The sequence below is a fragment of the Petaurus breviceps genome, unplaced genomic scaffold (genome assembly GCF_028583685.1).
Source record: "Petaurus breviceps papuanus isolate PSGF00001 unplaced genomic scaffold, PetGlider_PUasm1.0 175, whole genome shotgun sequence".
In the NCBI taxonomy this organism is placed as follows: Eukaryota; Metazoa; Chordata; class Mammalia; order Diprotodontia; family Petauridae; genus Petaurus; species Petaurus breviceps.
The window spans coordinates 20356486-20373445 of record NW_027185764.1 but is presented as its reverse complement, the minus strand read 5'-3'; positions in this window follow the sequence as shown (position 1 = coordinate 20373445).

Genomic DNA, 16960 nt, shown 5'->3' with positions numbered 1-16960 from the left:
TTAGGAAGGAAGGAAGGAAGGAAGGAAGGAAGGAAGGAAGGAAGGAAGGAAGGAAGGAAGGAAGGAAGGAAAGAAGGAAGGAAGAGACAGAATTCATGTCTTGCCACTTGACTTTTACCCCTGAGATCTGCTTCCTTTACTGCTCTACCATCCACACACCTGGCCTCACTTTTGTACGGTCCCTCTAAGTGACTATACGTCCACCAATTTCAAAGCTCTCAAAGTACTTAGCCTATATCTGTAGGTCATTATAACTCCTGCAACTTGCAGTTTAGTTCTGGAATTTCTCAATATCTATCATCACTTTGAGTTTTCTCCTCCTGACAATTCCTGCTTGAAGTTTTTTAAGTATATTTGTCAATCAATCAATGAGTATTATAAGTGCCTACTATGTGTCAGATACAATGCTTTAAGTTCTAGGGATACAAAAAGGTAAAAGATTGTCCCCACTGTCAAGGAGCTCACAATCAAATGAGAGAGAAAACATATAAACAACTGTGTGCAAATTATATCTATCTGTGCATGTATGTATATCTACACACATATACACACACACGCACACACATGTTTTATATATGTGTATATATGTATATAATAAAATGGAGATGATCAATAGAGGGAAGGTACTGGAATTGAGAGGGATTAAGAAGGCTTACTGTAGAACATGAAGTTTTAAGAAGTCAAGGAAGGGAAGAGGGAGAGAAGAGAAAGAATATCCCAATCATGGAATAACAGTTAGTGAAAATACTCAGAGTGAAAAATGGAGTATCTTGTTCTGGGAGTACCAAGGAGGACAGTATCCCTGGATCACAGAGCACAATGGGGGAGTTTTAGGTATAAGAAAACTGGACCAGGTTACAAAGGGGTTTGAATACCAAACAGGTTTTTACATATGATCCTAGAGTTAACAGGGAACCATTGCAGTTTATTGATCAAGAAGGTGATATGGTCAGACCTGCTCTTTAAAAAACCTCTTTGCCATTCGAACAGAGCATGCACTGGAATAGGGAGAGGCTTGTGTCAGGGAAACCAAATAGCAGAAGATTGCAATAATCCAGGAATGAGATAGAGACCTATACTTTCTCCTCAAATTTGTAATGGCTAGAAGAGGTCCCATAGGCACACACTCCTTTCTTTTCTGATACTGGTATTACCTTGGTGCATAATCAAATACACACTCCCATACATACATATGTGAAATATGTGTGCATATGTATGTATATATATACGAACATGAATATATATATATGTATATATATATATATTAAATGGGACATATAGATGAAGAAATTGAGGTCAAGAGGTGAAGTGATAGGGGCGGTCAGGTGGCAAAGTGAGTAAGAGCACCGGCCCCAGAGTCGGGATGACCTGAGATCAAATCCGGGCTCAGATACTTAGCACCACACCCAGGAATAACTGGCCATGTAACGTTGAGCAAGTTATTTAAACCCAATTGCTAAAAAAAAGAAGTGAAGTGATTTGTCCTGGGCCTACCAGTTTATAAGTGCCTTCGATGAGATCTGAACACAGGCCTTCCTGTTTCCAAGGACTGTGTACTATCCACTAAGCAATGCTTTCTCCCAAACACTGGCTTAATGGAAACCAGTCATTTTTTGAACTCAGTCTCCACTTCCAATTCTTCACAACCCAACCACCTTTCCTGTGGAAACAATAGCAGCTGAATGGCACAGTGGATAGAGAAGTAGTCTTGGAAGTCAAGGAGATGTGTTTTCTCATCTTGCCTCAGGCACTCATTAGCTGTGTGATCCTGGGACAGTTATTCAATCTTTCTGTTTCTCAGTTTCCTCATCTAAAATGAGGGGGTTAGACTAGATGACCTCTGAGGTCCCATCTGACTCTGAATCTATGATTCTGTAAATAATGTTTTATCCTCTGGAGCAGTAATTAACACATTTCACTTTCATAGAATGCTAAAGCTGAATGGGGTTTCCACTTCCTTTAAATGAAGAAAATTTCTTGATCATTCAAGTTGGTTAATAGTGGGATGGGCTGTCCCAAGAGCTAGTCAGTTTCTTCTCATTGGAATCTTTAAACCAATTAGAAAATTGATTTATTTATTAAATAATACTCTGTGCCAAATATTATGCTAAGCAGACTGGACTAGGTGCTTCTCAGGCCCCCTTCTTATTCTGAGATGTTTTTTGAACCAGTGTAAAAACATAACAATACTAATTTGCTTTTCTACAGAAGAGTCGTAAATAGGGTAATGCAATAGGGTGAGTCCTAGATTTTTATTCAGATGACATTGATTGAGATTCCTAGTTCTGCCACTTATTATCTGCATGACCTTGGGCAAATCATTTAAGCTCTATGGATCACTGTTTCTTTTTCTGTGAAATGGGCAGCAAAGTGACACACTGGACTTGGAATCAGGAAGGCTTTATATTTATAAGTTCAAATTCAACCTCAGATACTTAATAGCTGTGTGACCCTGGGCAAGTCATTTACCCCTAATTGCCTCAGTTTCTCCAAGAAGGAAATGGCAAACCACTCCAGGATCTTTGCCAAGAAAACCCAAAATGAGGTAAAAATAATTGGACATGATTGAAACCACTGAACAAAAACAACAATGATTTTTGCTAATGTATTAATAGTTATCATTATTGTACTAACTCATTTGATTGTCCTAATAACTGCGGGATGGGTGGTACAAGACTTGTACCACTTGTACACTTTAGCCACGAGGTTCGCCATGGTTCACTGTCTTCCTCAAGGTCATACAGAAGCTACATTACAGATGTAGAATTGAGTTCATATCTCAGTTTCAAAGTCAGTGTTCTTTCTATTATCTGATGCTGAAAAGTATCTGTTCAACCTGCTCAAAGCAGATTAACACTGATGGTGTGTTTATGGCTGAACTGTAATTAGAAGGGAATTAGTAACAATAAAGGAAAGATTGAAGTCTCCTTCTACCATGCTAGAATTCTACCAGAGTCACCTGTCATATTGTCCTTGTTGACCAAGCTGTATGGCTTCTTTTGGGTATTTCAACAACTAAAAATCCCTCGCATAGAATTCAAAGCAGACCCATTGGAGACTGAATTATTCTCTATTATATGTGGTATTATATATCCTGATAGGTCCCAGGATATACTCTTCCCCCAATAGTAAGGAAACATGTCCCTATGATATGGATCGATAGTTGTTTCTTAACTTTTTTGTTTCTTGGACCCCTTGAGCAGTCTTGGGAAGTCTATGGAATCCTTTTCACAATAATTTTTGTAAGCACACAAAATGATACGTACAGGATTGCTAAGGATATTATTTTAACTTTAAAAAAAAGAAAGCATTGAGGTTATAATACTTCTTTACAACCTGACTAATGTTCAATGTGAAAGTATTTGTAGATCTTATATTTGATTGCATGCCGTCATGGAGGGGAGAAGAAAGGAGAGGGAGGGGGAGAAATTTTGAAACTCAAGGGATTGTGGAACTGAATGTTGTAAACTAAAAGTCAATAAATACATTTTTAAAAAAAGAAAAAAAAAGTATTGACACCTCCCCCATAAAGAATGCCCAATGTAGAAGAAAAGGGGCAAATTTGGGTTCAGATCCCAGCTCTACCACATCACACACCTGTACTAGCTTCTAGACAAGTTATGTCAACTACCTGTGCCTCAGTTTCTTTATGTGAAAAATGTGAAGGTTAGACTAGAAGAGCAATCAGGCCCCCTTCAACTCCAAAGTTATCATCTCCTTGAAAACAGAAGGACCATCCAGCCAAATCTGTCTATTTGTATATATACATACATATGTTTACAAGTACAAAGTACATGGAAATGTATGTATATGTGCACATACATATGTATCTGTAGTGTATGCATATATTTCTCACAAATTAACTAGTCATTACAGAACATGCATTGTGCATCTCTACTGTCAAAACAGAATTGCCTACTATTCAAAAAAGCTTAAAAGACAACAGCATTTTACTAAAATGTTAATTTCTCAAGGAGTCATGACCCTTCTTGGCAATTGAAGAAAAGCTTGGCAAGCTAAGACTAGAAACTGCAGCGGATTTTGAGAGAAAGATGAACAATGGGACATCAAAAATAGCTAATAAATGAGCAGAAAGCACTTTGTAATTATAAAGTGCTATATAAATAAATGTTAAATAATAATGATAATTAGGAACTCTTTAGTGAGGGCCATATATTTTTGTTAGTAAATGTGAATGGAGAAAACAACAATGTTATTCTGCAAATTATGGGATGTGGAAAGTCTTTTTTTTTTCTCTCCCCTAAATAGCTAACTCAAATTTAAATAGCAAAGTCCTCACACATGCCATTCTTTTCTCTTTCTCTCTCCTTCCTCCAAAACCATTTTCCTCTTTTCAAAATAAGTACCTGACCTCCCTATGTATGCAGACATCACAGAATAAATCCACCTAGCTTCAGAGAAAAACCAGCCACCAGCACTCGGAGAAAAATCATGGCAACAGTGGAAAGGATCACAGATTAAAAATGGAAAGGATCTTAGAGGTTATTGAGACGAACCCCTTGATTTGAAGATGAGGAAACTGAGGCAGTTATTTTCCTTGCACATATATATCGTGTCCTCCATTGGATTCTAAGCTTCTTGAAGACAGATCCCATTTCTACCATCTTCCATAAAAGTGGAAGGATCCACTCATAATATCTATGAGACAATAGGTGGCATAGTGAATACAGTACCAGAGTTAGGGAGACAAATGCAAATCCTCCCTCCAACCATTATTGCTCAACTTGGGACAAGTCACAAAATCCATTTCCCTAATTATAAAACGAGTTTCATAATAATGATAGCACCTACCTCCCATTGTTATTTGTTGAGTCTTAAATGACATGCTACACATAAGGTGCTTGTTTTGCAAACCTTAAAGCACTCTACAAAGGTTAGTTATTATTACTTAAGCAGGAATTGTTGACTTGAGTCAGCCTTTGGTCTGTCAGCTTCCGAAAAGGAACCATAGTGACCTACCACCAGTGAGACCTTTAGAAGCTTAATTAATATTGTTAACTGCTTTGAGGTAGATGAAAAACCACCTTTGAAATCTATTGATTGAACTGGCCTTTTGAGTGAATCAATCCTTGGCCAAAAAAAAATGCATTCCTATTATTTGAAAGCATGTCAGGCAGGAGTTCCATTTGGTATGATGTTTCAAAGATATTTAACCCAGTCATTGTAGGGCTGTGCTGGTGCTAAGGTAACTTAATTGACTTCACTTTGGAAATGTCACATTTAAAGCCAGTGCTTCATAGCCTGTTAATAATGCAGAGGCATTTCAATTGGGGGAATGACGTGAACCTTGCACTTTCTCTATAGATCATTTTTATAATGCCCTGCTTTCTCTACTCTTCACATAGGCTTTTTCTGGAAATAGAATTGGAACATGGGGTATAGAGAATCATGTCATTGAGGGAAGCCTTGCTCCTTTGTGAATATAACCTATCCCACTGGGCCTGGGAAGGAGAACACATGCTTATATTCCCAGATTCAGCATCCTAGAATTATGAGACACACCTCTAAATTTGTAGGAAATTGTTTTAGAGCAAAGAAAAGAAAATCTCTCCTTACATTGTAGGTAGTGTAAGGTAGACCTTGGGAGAGGGGCACCATTTGGCCTTGGGGATGAGTGAGTGAGTGAGTGAGTGAGTGAGTGAGTGAGTGAGTGAGCAGGACCAATGAAAGGCCATCATGGGAGAGAAAAGCCCCATTGGGTTAGTCACCTAGCCCTATGCATTCCCTTTGATGTAGCATTAGTTAGCACTATTAGGTCTGTAACCCAAAGAGATCATAAAAATGGGCAAAGATTTGGAAATTGAAGGATTACCATCAGTTGAAGAATGGCTGAACAAGTTGCGGCATATAAATGTAATGGAATGCTATTGTGCTATAAGAAATGATGAGCAGGTGGATTTCAGAAAAAACCTGGAAAGATTTACATGAACTGATGCTGAGTGAAGTGAGCAGAAGCAGGAGAACATTTTACACAGCAACAACAACACTGTGCAATGATGAACTTTGATAGGCTTAGCTCTTCTCAGAAATACAACGATCTAAGACAATTCCAGAAGACATTTGGAAAATGCCATCCACATCCAGAGAAGGAACTTTGGAATCTAAATGCATATCAAAGCATGCTATTTTTTTCTCATGGTTTTTATTTTTTGTTCTGATTTTTCTTTACCATATGACTAATGTAGAAATACATTTAATTTGATTGTATATGTATAGCCTATATCAGTTTACATACTGTCTTGAGGAGGGGGGGAGGAATGGGGAAAAATTGAAACTCTGAATCTTATAGAAGTGAATGTTGAAAACTAAAAATAAATAAATAAATTTACTTATGATATCTCCCTTTATCTCAAGGCCTTCTATTCCACTGATCCACCATTTCATTTCTTAGCCAGTATGAGATAGTTTTAATAATGACCACCTTATAATACAGTTTAAGTTCTGACACTGCTAGACCTCCTTCCTTTATATTTCCCCCCTTAATTCCTTTGAGAGTCTTGGCCTTTTGTTTTTCCAAATGAATTTTGATATTATTTTAAAATTTAAATTATTATATTGTTATATTATTTTAAAATAATTTTCTGGTAATTAAATTAGGATGGCACTGCATGAGTAGATTAATTTACATGGAATTGTCATTTTTATTATATTGGTTTGGTCTACCCATGAACAATTAATATTTCTCAAATTTTGTAAATATGACTTTATTTGTATTAAAAATGTTTAATTATTATGTTCATGTATCTCCTGGACTTGGCTTGGTAGGTACACTCCCAGGAATTTTATACCATCTAAGATTATTTTAAATGAACAATCTCTTACTATCTTTTCTTGCAGGGCTTAATTGGTTACATAGAGAAATATTGATGATCTATTTACACAATAGCAGTTCTTTTTTGTGGTGCCAAAAAACATGGAAATTGAGTGGATGCCTATCAATGAGGGAATGACTGAACAAGTCGTGGTACATGATTATGAAGGCATACTATCATGCTATAAGAAATGATGAGTACTATGGTTTCAGAAAAACCTGGGAAGATATGTATGACCTAATGTCAAGTAAAAGGAGAAGAACCATGGAAAGCATTGTACACAGTAATAACAATATTGTAATACTGATCAACTATGAAAGACTTAGCTACTTTGATCAATACTGTGATCTAAGATAATTCCAAAGGACCCATGATGAAAAGTGGCACATCCAGAAAGAGAACTGTTAAACTCTGAACACAGAGAGAAGCATATTTTTTTTTCACTCTCTTCATGTTTCTTGCTTTTTCTTGGTTTTTCTTTTGTTTCGTTTGTGCAATATGGTTAATGTGGAAAAGTTTTCCATGATTTTACATGTATATTTGATATATATTGATTACCTTCTCAGTTGGGGAGGGAGTTTGCATGATTAAAAGAGAAAATTTAGAATTCAATGTTTTGTAATCAATGGTAAAAATAAATTTGAAAGTAAAAAAGAAAAGATAAGTTAGATTTTTTATTTTTATTTTGTAATACAGGTGACAAAAGTGAAGTAAAGTCAAATAAACAGGTCATCATTGAAAGCTACAAGCTGAATTTAACAAGCTGGAAAGGCTTCAAGTAAAGGCCTTGGCATGAATTGTGTATCTGCCATCTAGACCAGTAGGTGATGAATCAGGGTGGAAGGCATTTTGTGAGGGAACATAGGAACTAATGAAAATATTTACTAAGATGCAAAAAGATCATGATGTTCATTTTGGAGGCAACAGGCACTGACTAAATCATAGATATTTGAAATATCAAGACAACAAGGAACTAGTATAAGTTAACCATTACAAAATAAATTTATTCTTAAGATGGCAGGTTACTATGCAAAAAAAATTCAGTGATCTCTAGCCAGTATTTGGACTTTTTCCCCTCTTCTCCTTTATCTTGAAATATTAAAGACTTAGACTTTAGAAGTAATTTCGCATATTGCTGATGGGCTCTAGGAGATATAATTCCATCCAGACATTAGCACTATCTCACTTCTAAAAGGCAGACAGGAAACAGAAGCTGCTTTTAACCTCTCCTTTTAAAACACTGGGCTCTTCAATGTTTTTCTTAACTCATACATGCACATGTACATAGGGTATTTTTTTCCACTTATAATTATATATGAACTCATGAATCATAGGAGGATAAAACCTGAACAAATAACTGGGTAAAAGCTTGAAATCTTTTTAGAATATAATATAATATAATAATTGGACATAATACTGACTCTAAAAAAAATGACCTAAATGATCAATTATTTACTTACTGAGTAATCAAATATAAAAAATAACTAAAGCAGAATAGTCTATCTGAATTATCACTGGATATCTTTGTTTTTAATCACATACTATACAAATTATAAAATATATGGTAATTTCTAGGCCACCTCCTTAGGGAAAGACTGGGAAAGGGAAGAGAAAAAAAAAACAGGTTGAGTAAGAAAAATTTCTTAAAATTGCAATGTAGCAGATAATTAGACAATTAGCATGATTCAGAGTTAACATAGAAAGGCAATAAAAGCGGAGGAAGTAGATCTTGATCATGGATTGCTAATGGTTTGGGACCAGTATACTGGTCATGCTCATTGGAGAACTATAGAAATACATGTGGGTATATGAACATTTGCAGTAGAAATTTGGTTTCCTCACATGTTTGGAAACAATCATAATGTGGAATAATGTTCAAGTTGGAAAGGTTGATGGTGGTGAAAACCTGCCCTGGATTACTCTTCTCGATTTTCTCTGACAACCTCCCCAGTTGTCCTCTCTCCTAGGCTCAGAATGCCCATTGTGTTGAGAGGCCTAAACAGGTAGAATCTAGAATGTTTGTGCAAAGAGTGTGGTTTTCCTCCCACTTCCTGACAAGAGGGTATCTAGGATTTTTTTTTAATTCCACTGATGGCAGTAAGAACAGAGAATCGATGAACAATTGAATGGCTTTACAACTCTATGATAGCTGTAAGGAAGAAAATTAAAGAGGTAGTTTGTGCACTTTAATTAAACAATAAGATCTGACAGACATGAAAGTAGTCACGGTTGAACTTGGAAAATGATACTTAGATTTTGCTCGGAAGCATTCAATGAGAAATCAATGAGACATCAACATTGTTATGCTAAGCAGAATACTGCTGCAAATCCTATCAAAAGGGTTAGCAGGGAATGTCACATTTCCCAAGCAAGAACCTTGCATTAAATGTTGACCAATGTAAACTGTTGATTCTCCACAAAGCTCCAAAACATCACTTATCTCCCAAACAGGCTACCCTATGATTGACAACTTTAATTTTAGTATGAAACTGGCTGACTGGCTCCTGAAACATCTATCCCCCTTGACAAAGACACTACATATTCCATTCTGGGTATTTACTACCCGAAATCCCACAAGCCAACCTTCTACCCTTGAAAAGAGGGTATGAAGGTAAAGGCTTGATCTATGTGTCACTTATTAGGAAATGAGAAAAACTCATTGAGATATATCATGCCTTGAATTGGTCCTGCTTTTGGTATGGATGCCACAAAGAAATGATCTCTAAACATTCAATAGTCTTAACTGTATTTGCACAAAGTGAGGATGTTATTGTAACAAATGGAAAAAGTGACATCTTGTCCTTAGGGCTCCAGATCAGGGAAGGACACTTAGGGAATGAAGGATGACAAGTGATTCAGACCATTGCTCTTAGAGTCACCAAGTGGATCCATCACTGGAAATTCTAATCACCAAGGCAATCTCCACCAAATATTCCTGGCAACATCAGCACAAAGCTTGCTCTCAAAAAAACTTTTTAAAACAAGTTGAAGGAAGGAGTATTCAAGGAGACACCTTGTACAACAGGTCAAAGTATGTTTCAGCAGACAGAGAACCTGATGGTGATGAAGTTAGAAGTCCTGAATTTGAATCCCAACTCTACCAGTTACTAGCTTTGTAACACTAGGCAAATCATCTCACCTCCCTGTGGTTCAGTTTCCTCATCTATTAAAAATGAGGATGGACTTGGTAACCTTTTTTAATTGTCTTTTTCAAAATTTGAATTTCATATTCTCTCTCTCCCTCTAATTTCTTCCTCACCAAAGCAAGCAATATATAATTTATACATGTGAAGTTAAGTAAAAACACATTTCCATGTTAGCCACGAGAGAGAGAGAGAAAGAAAGGAAGGAAGGAAGGAAGGAAGGAAGGAAGGAAGGAAGGAAGGAAGGAAGGAAGGAAGGAAGGAAGGAAGGAAGGAAGGAAGTAAAGAAAGAAGGAAGAAAAAAGGAAGAAAGAAAGAAGGGAAAAGTATACTTCAATATTCACTCAGACTTCAGACTTTCATCAATGTTCTTTCAGGAGATGGAAAACAGTTTTCATTATGAATCTCTCAAAATTGTCTTGGATCATCATTTTGATCAGTGTAGCTAGCACTTTCATAATTGATAATCATAACTATATTGCTGTTGCCGTGTATAATGTTCTACTGGTTCTGCTCATTTTATTTTGTATCAGGTCATATAAGTCTTCCCATGTTTTTCTGAAAACAACCCCTTCATCATTTCATATAGCGTAATAGAATTCTATCATAATTACATGTCCACAACTTGCTCAGCCTCTCAATTTCCAATGCTTTGCCACCACAAAAAGAGGTGCTATAAATGTACATTATATATAGGTTCTTTTTCTTTTTTAAAAAATTTCTTTAGGATGCAAAGTCGATACTAGGTCATAATTAAGATTCATTCTAGCTCTGCATCTATGATCCTATGAAGGTTTAACGGGGCAGAGCTGGGAGGTAAAATGGAGGGGAAACAATTATGCAATATCCCCCAGTGGTGGAGAAATGGAAAAAAAGACTTCACCACTTTACCCTACTCTTGGACATCATCCCCCAGCGACAGAAATCCAAGGACTCAATAAGGCTATTACTTGGGTAACAACAGCTGAGGAGGAATCAGGGCAAGGTCAGATCCAGGAGAAACTCATCTGAGATGCAGCTGAAGGGGAATGGGAGAGAAGGAAGCACATCATTTCACAACTTTTCATTTTAGCTAATTATTCTTGATAACTTTTTGCCAAAGTCTATTTTTTCTAGCTACTGAAATTTGACAAGTGCCACCAACACTCTTTAAATCCATGCCCTGAGACAAAATCCTAACCACTCTGCCCTAGTTAGGGCTCTAACTCCAGGTCAAACTACCATCTGCATTCATTGTTGAGTGAAACACATTCTTTCAAGGCCTGGACTCAACATCAGAAGTCTCAATTTTGTTGTTGTTTTTGTTCAAAAGCATTGAAAATAGCACTCCGTTTTTAGAGGACTTGGATGCTTGCTAAAAAAGAAAATATCCTGGTGTGTAGACACCAGCACATTTCATTTTGTATTCCCGAGAGGAGCTGCAGAGTCTAAAAATAATCTGTGTTTTCTGTTCTATCCTAAAAAGAGGAAATGTGTACTTTGTTTCATAACATTTTCCACACTACCTTATTTTTGAAAATCTGCATTTTTCCCCACAGGTATTTTTAAAATGCTTTCAAAGATGCAAACTGGAGGGAATATTTTATGCAAATATTGTGGTGACTTCCACCATTTTTTGAGCCAACTCTATGTCCTAATATGCAGTTCTAGTTCCTTTGAAAACTACATCTGGGGACTAATCATTCAGTCATTAAATGGAAATGAAAACATTGAGATAACATTCCACAGAATCACCAAATATCAGAGACAGAAGAGAATTTAGAGGATTTTTAAAATTTATTTTGTTTGTTTTCATCCAAGATAAACTTTCAATGAAGGACCTACCTTACAATATCCCTGACAAGGAGGAATCCAAGCTATATACTGGCAGACTTCCAGGGATTGGGGAACTCCTACCAAGACAGCCCATTCCATTTTGGCAAGGTTATCTAATTGTTAGAAGTGTGTGTGTGTGTGTGTGTCAGTGTGTGTGTGTCAGTGTGAGTGTGTGTGTGAAGGAGAGACAGAGAGATAGAGACAGAGAAAGAGAAACAGAGGCAGAGAGACAGAGACAGAGATATAGCTTGAGAGAGTCAGAGAAAGGAGAGAGAGAATGTTAGGAAAAAGGAAGAAAGAGATAGGCAGAGACAGAGAGGGACATAGAGAGAGAAGAGAGACACAGAGACACAGAAGTGAAATGAGGGGAGATTGGATCAATTTTGCACCTCTGCAACTTCTAACCATTTCTCCTATTTCCCTCTATGGCCAAATTGAACAAATCTAGTCCTTTTCACCATGTAATAGCCTTTCAAAGACAAATACCATATCCCTCAGAAATTTTCTCTTTTCCCAATTAAACATTAGGAAAACATCAGTCCTTTGATGGAAAAACATGAATACTTCTATTGTATGGTTTTAAGTGAAAGAGTGTAGTATAATGGAAAGAGTATGAGGTTTTGAGTCAAAGGACCTGTATTTGAATCTAGGCTCTGAAGCTCATCATCCATATGTCACTGAGAAGGTCATTTAATCTCTCTAGACTTCAGTTTCATCAGATAAACTCTAACACATACCCTTTCCTCTTCTATCTCTAATTGTCCTCTAATCCTAAACCCCCTCCTGAGTCAGTCATTCTCTTTTGTTTGGATCCTTGTCAACATTCTCCCTCTAATTGGCATTCTGAACCGAACACAATCCAATCAACATGATCAATTGAGATCAGATTAAGGTAAGGCTTTCATAACTCCATTGTTCTGGAGAGCTTGCTTCTTTCAATGCAGCCTAAGGTTGCATTTTTAATGTCACCACTATTGGTTTATGTTGTAGTGCACTGCACAAAATATCCCAAGCATCTTTTTTAAACCTATGTAGATAGATAGATAGATAGATAGATAGACAGATAGACAGACAGACAGACAGACAGACAGATAGATATATAGATAGAGATACAGTTAGAGATGGACAGATTGATAGACTGAATATACAGACCTATGTATAGATGCATATATTGTATATCTAAACATGTGTGTGCATGTGTATTTACATGTATATGTGTGTATAGACATATGTATATATGTACACTCAACAGAGATATATAGTGTGTCCCCAAAGCCTCAGTGCGGTTTTAACCTATACCTGCTTAAAACTACACTGAAAATTTGGAGACATATATTCATCTATTTGTGTGTGTGTGTGTGTGTGTGTGTGTAATTTCAGCTCATTAAATTCAGCCAAACATTATATCCCATTAAAACATTTTGGTGTCTTGAAAGGTTAGCAATCATTCTCAGTTTGTCATCCACAGATTTAACAAAAATAACAAATAATTAACATTTACATAGTGCTTTGTTTCCCAATGTTTTTACACATATTTTGAAAAATATTTTATTTTTCCAATTATGTATAAAACAATTTAACATTTATATATTTTTAAATTTTGAGTTCCAAATTCTTTGCCTCCCTCCCATTATCCCTTATTGAGAAGGTAAACAATTTAGGTAAGTTATACATATAAAGTCACACAAAACATATTTCCATATTATTCATGTTGTGAAGGGAAACACAGACCATCCCCATTCCCCTCAAAAAATACAAGAAAAAGAAAATGTTTTCGTTGTTGCTTTTGTCTTTTTTAAAGTATACTTTGTTCTGCATTCAGATTCCATTGGTTCTTTCTCTGGAAGAGGATAGCATTTTTCAAGAGTCCTTTGGAACTGCCTTAGATCATTTTATTGCTGAGAATAGCTAAGTCATTCGTAGGTAATCATCATATTAATAACGTTGCTGTTACTCTTCTCTTGGTTCTGCGCACTTCACTTTGCATGTGTTCTTCTAAAACCTTTCATGTTTTGTTTTGTTTTTTCCTGAAATCACCTTGCTCACATCATAATCATGTACCAGATGTGTTCAGTCATTCCTCAATTGATGGGTATTCCTTCAAGTTCCAATTATTTTCCAATTATATTTCCAAATATTATTTAACACCAAAGAGGTGCTACATATGTTTTTGTGCAAATAGGCACCTTTGTTGTTGTTGTTGTTGTTGTTTTTATCTCTTTGGGATACAGACCTAGTAGTGCTATTGCTGGGTCAAAGAGAATACATAGTTTTGTCTTTTTTTTTTGGACAGGCAAGGGTAGGGCAATTGGCATTAAGTGACTTGCCCAAGGTCACACAGCTAGTAAGTGTTAAATGCCTGAATTTGGATTTGAACTTGGATCCTCCGGACTCCAGGGCCGGTGCTCTATTCACTGTGCCACCTAGCTGCCCCCATACATAGTTTTGTAATTTTTGGGGTGTCGTTCCAAATTGTTTTCCAGAATGGTTGGATCAGTTCACCACCCCACCAACAATGCATTAGTGTCTCAATTTTCCCACATCCCCTCTAACATTGGTCAATTTTCTCTTCTGTCATGTTAGCCAATCTGATATATATGGTGGTCCTTCACAATTGTTTCAATTTCTATTTCTTTAATCAAAAATGATTTAGAGCATTTTTACATGATTATAGATAGCTTTGATTTCTTCACCTGAAAACTGTCTGATCATATCCTTTGACCATTTATCAATTGGAGAATGACTTGTGCTTTTATAATTTTGACAAATTTCTCTCTATATTTTTGACATTAGGCCTTTATCATATACTTGGCTATAAAAGTATTTTCCCAGTTTCCTGCTTTTCTTCTAATTTTGGTTGCATCAGTTTTGTTTTTGTAATATCTTTTTAATATAATGTGATCAAAATTACCCCATCATAGTAAACTCATACCTGTGCTCTCTGTCTATGTATACTCCTAACTTCTTCATTAATGACAAAGTTTTTAGAAGTTACAAGTATCATCTTCCTATATAGGAATGTAAACAGTTTTATCCTATCAAGTGCCTTATGATTTCTCTCTTTTGTTTACCTTTTCATTCATCTCTTCAGTCCTATATTGACAAGTCAAGTTTTCTATTCAGCTTTGATCTTTTCACAGGAATGCTTGAAAGTCTTCAATTTCATTAAATATGCATTTTTTCCCTGAAGGATTATGCTCAGTTTTGCAGGGTAGATTGTACTCCTAGCTCTTTTGCCTACTACTAAATCATATTCCAAGACCTTAAATCTTTTAATATGGAAACTGCTAAATCTTATGTGATCCTGACTGTGGCTCCACACTATTTGAATTATTTCTTTCTGGCTGCTTGCAATATTTTATCCTTATTTGGAGTTCTAGAATTTGACTGTAATATTCTTGATAATTTTAATGTTGGGATCTCTTTCAAGAGGTGATTGGTGTATTCTTTCAATGTCTATTTTGCCTATGCTTCTTGGATTTTAGGGTAGTTTTCTTTTATAATTTCTTAAAGTATGATATCCAGGTCCTTTTTGAAAAAATAATCATGGATTTCAAGTAGTTCAATAATTCTTAAATTACCTCTCTTGGCTCTATTTTCCAGATGACTAGTTTGTCCAATAAGATATTTCGCATTTTCTTCTATTTTTTCATTCTTTTGATTTTGTTTTTTATGTCGATGTCTCATGGAGTCACTAATTTCCACTTGCCCAATTCTAATTTTTAAGGAATTATTTTCTTCAGTGAGCTTTTGTACCTCTTTTTCCACTTGTCAAATTATGCTTTTTAAGGAGTTCTTTTCTTTAGTGAATTTTATACTTTTTTTTCATTTAGTCACTTCTGCTTTCAAGGAGTTTTTCTCTCAGGGGATTTTTGTTCCTCTTTTTGGTCTATTATGTTTTTTAAGGTATTATTCTTTTCAGTATCTTTTATGCCTCCTTTACCAAGCTGTTCACTCATTTTTTTTTCATGATTTTCTTGTATCACTCCTTTCTTTTCCCAATTTTTCCCCTATCTTTCTTATTTGGTTTTTAAAATCCTTTTTGACCTCTTCCAGAAAGTATTTTGGGGTCTGAAACCACCCACATTTTTTCTGTGAGACATTAGATATACCAGTTTTGATTTTGTTGTCTTCTGAGTTTATGTTTTGATCTTGCCTGTTACCACAGTAACTTTCCATGGTCTGGTTCTTTTTGGGATATTTGTTCATTTTTCTAGTCTATTTCTTGACATTTAACTTTATGTTAAAGTTTGGTTCTGCTTCTAGGGTGGAGTGCCCCCACTGCCCAAACTTCTGATATTTTGCACAGCTGCTTTCAGAGCTAGATCTGGGAGTCTAAGTTTTTTAGTTCTTCCAAGGTGGTATGATCTAAGGAGAAGTGTATTCCCTATTCTCCTGACTTGTGCTCTGTTCTTAGTCACCACGTCTACACTTCTAACTCTCTAGAACTGTGAACAGAGTCCCTGTTCCCTTGTAACTGCAAGCTTTGGTGTGCTCAAGTTTCTGTTCACCCTAGGACTGTAACCCAGGACTATAATCCAGATCTATGTATGAGCAATGCATTAGAGTTCTGTACCCAGTGCCAGCAAAGGTACCAAATTATACCCCTATAATCTTCTGACCAGTTATCTGACCTTCTTACTGTCTGTGGGCTGAAAACCCTAGAAGCCACCATTGCTGCTGCTGATTCAGTAGCCCCCAAAGTTTGCTGCTGGTTTGCTGGGGGTGATTAATAGACCTGTGCTGAACCATTCTCCTGTCTCACCCTTTTTCAATAGACCTTTCCTGTCATGTTGTCTTGGGCTAGAAAATTGTTTTTATCTGTCTTTTGTGAGTTCTACTCGAGGATTTTATTTGAGATGTTATTTAAAGTTATTTGGAAGGGAACCTGAAAGATCTCGTGTGACACTCTTTTCTTTACCATTTTGAATCTCCTCCACTAACTTATTTCTTGAATTTTAACTTCATGCTGAAGTTGTACTTTGCTTCTGGGGAAGGCAGGGGAGGAAGGAAAGGGGAAACTATTCCAAGATTTAGGTGTTCATGTCATTGGCGTCAGAGCTAGTTTTGGGGGTCTGCAAGCTCTCGTTCTTCTGAGGTGGTATGATTTAGTGAGAGGTGTGGTCACTGCTCTCCCAGACTGTGTCTTGGTCTGTGAGCAGCCACCAG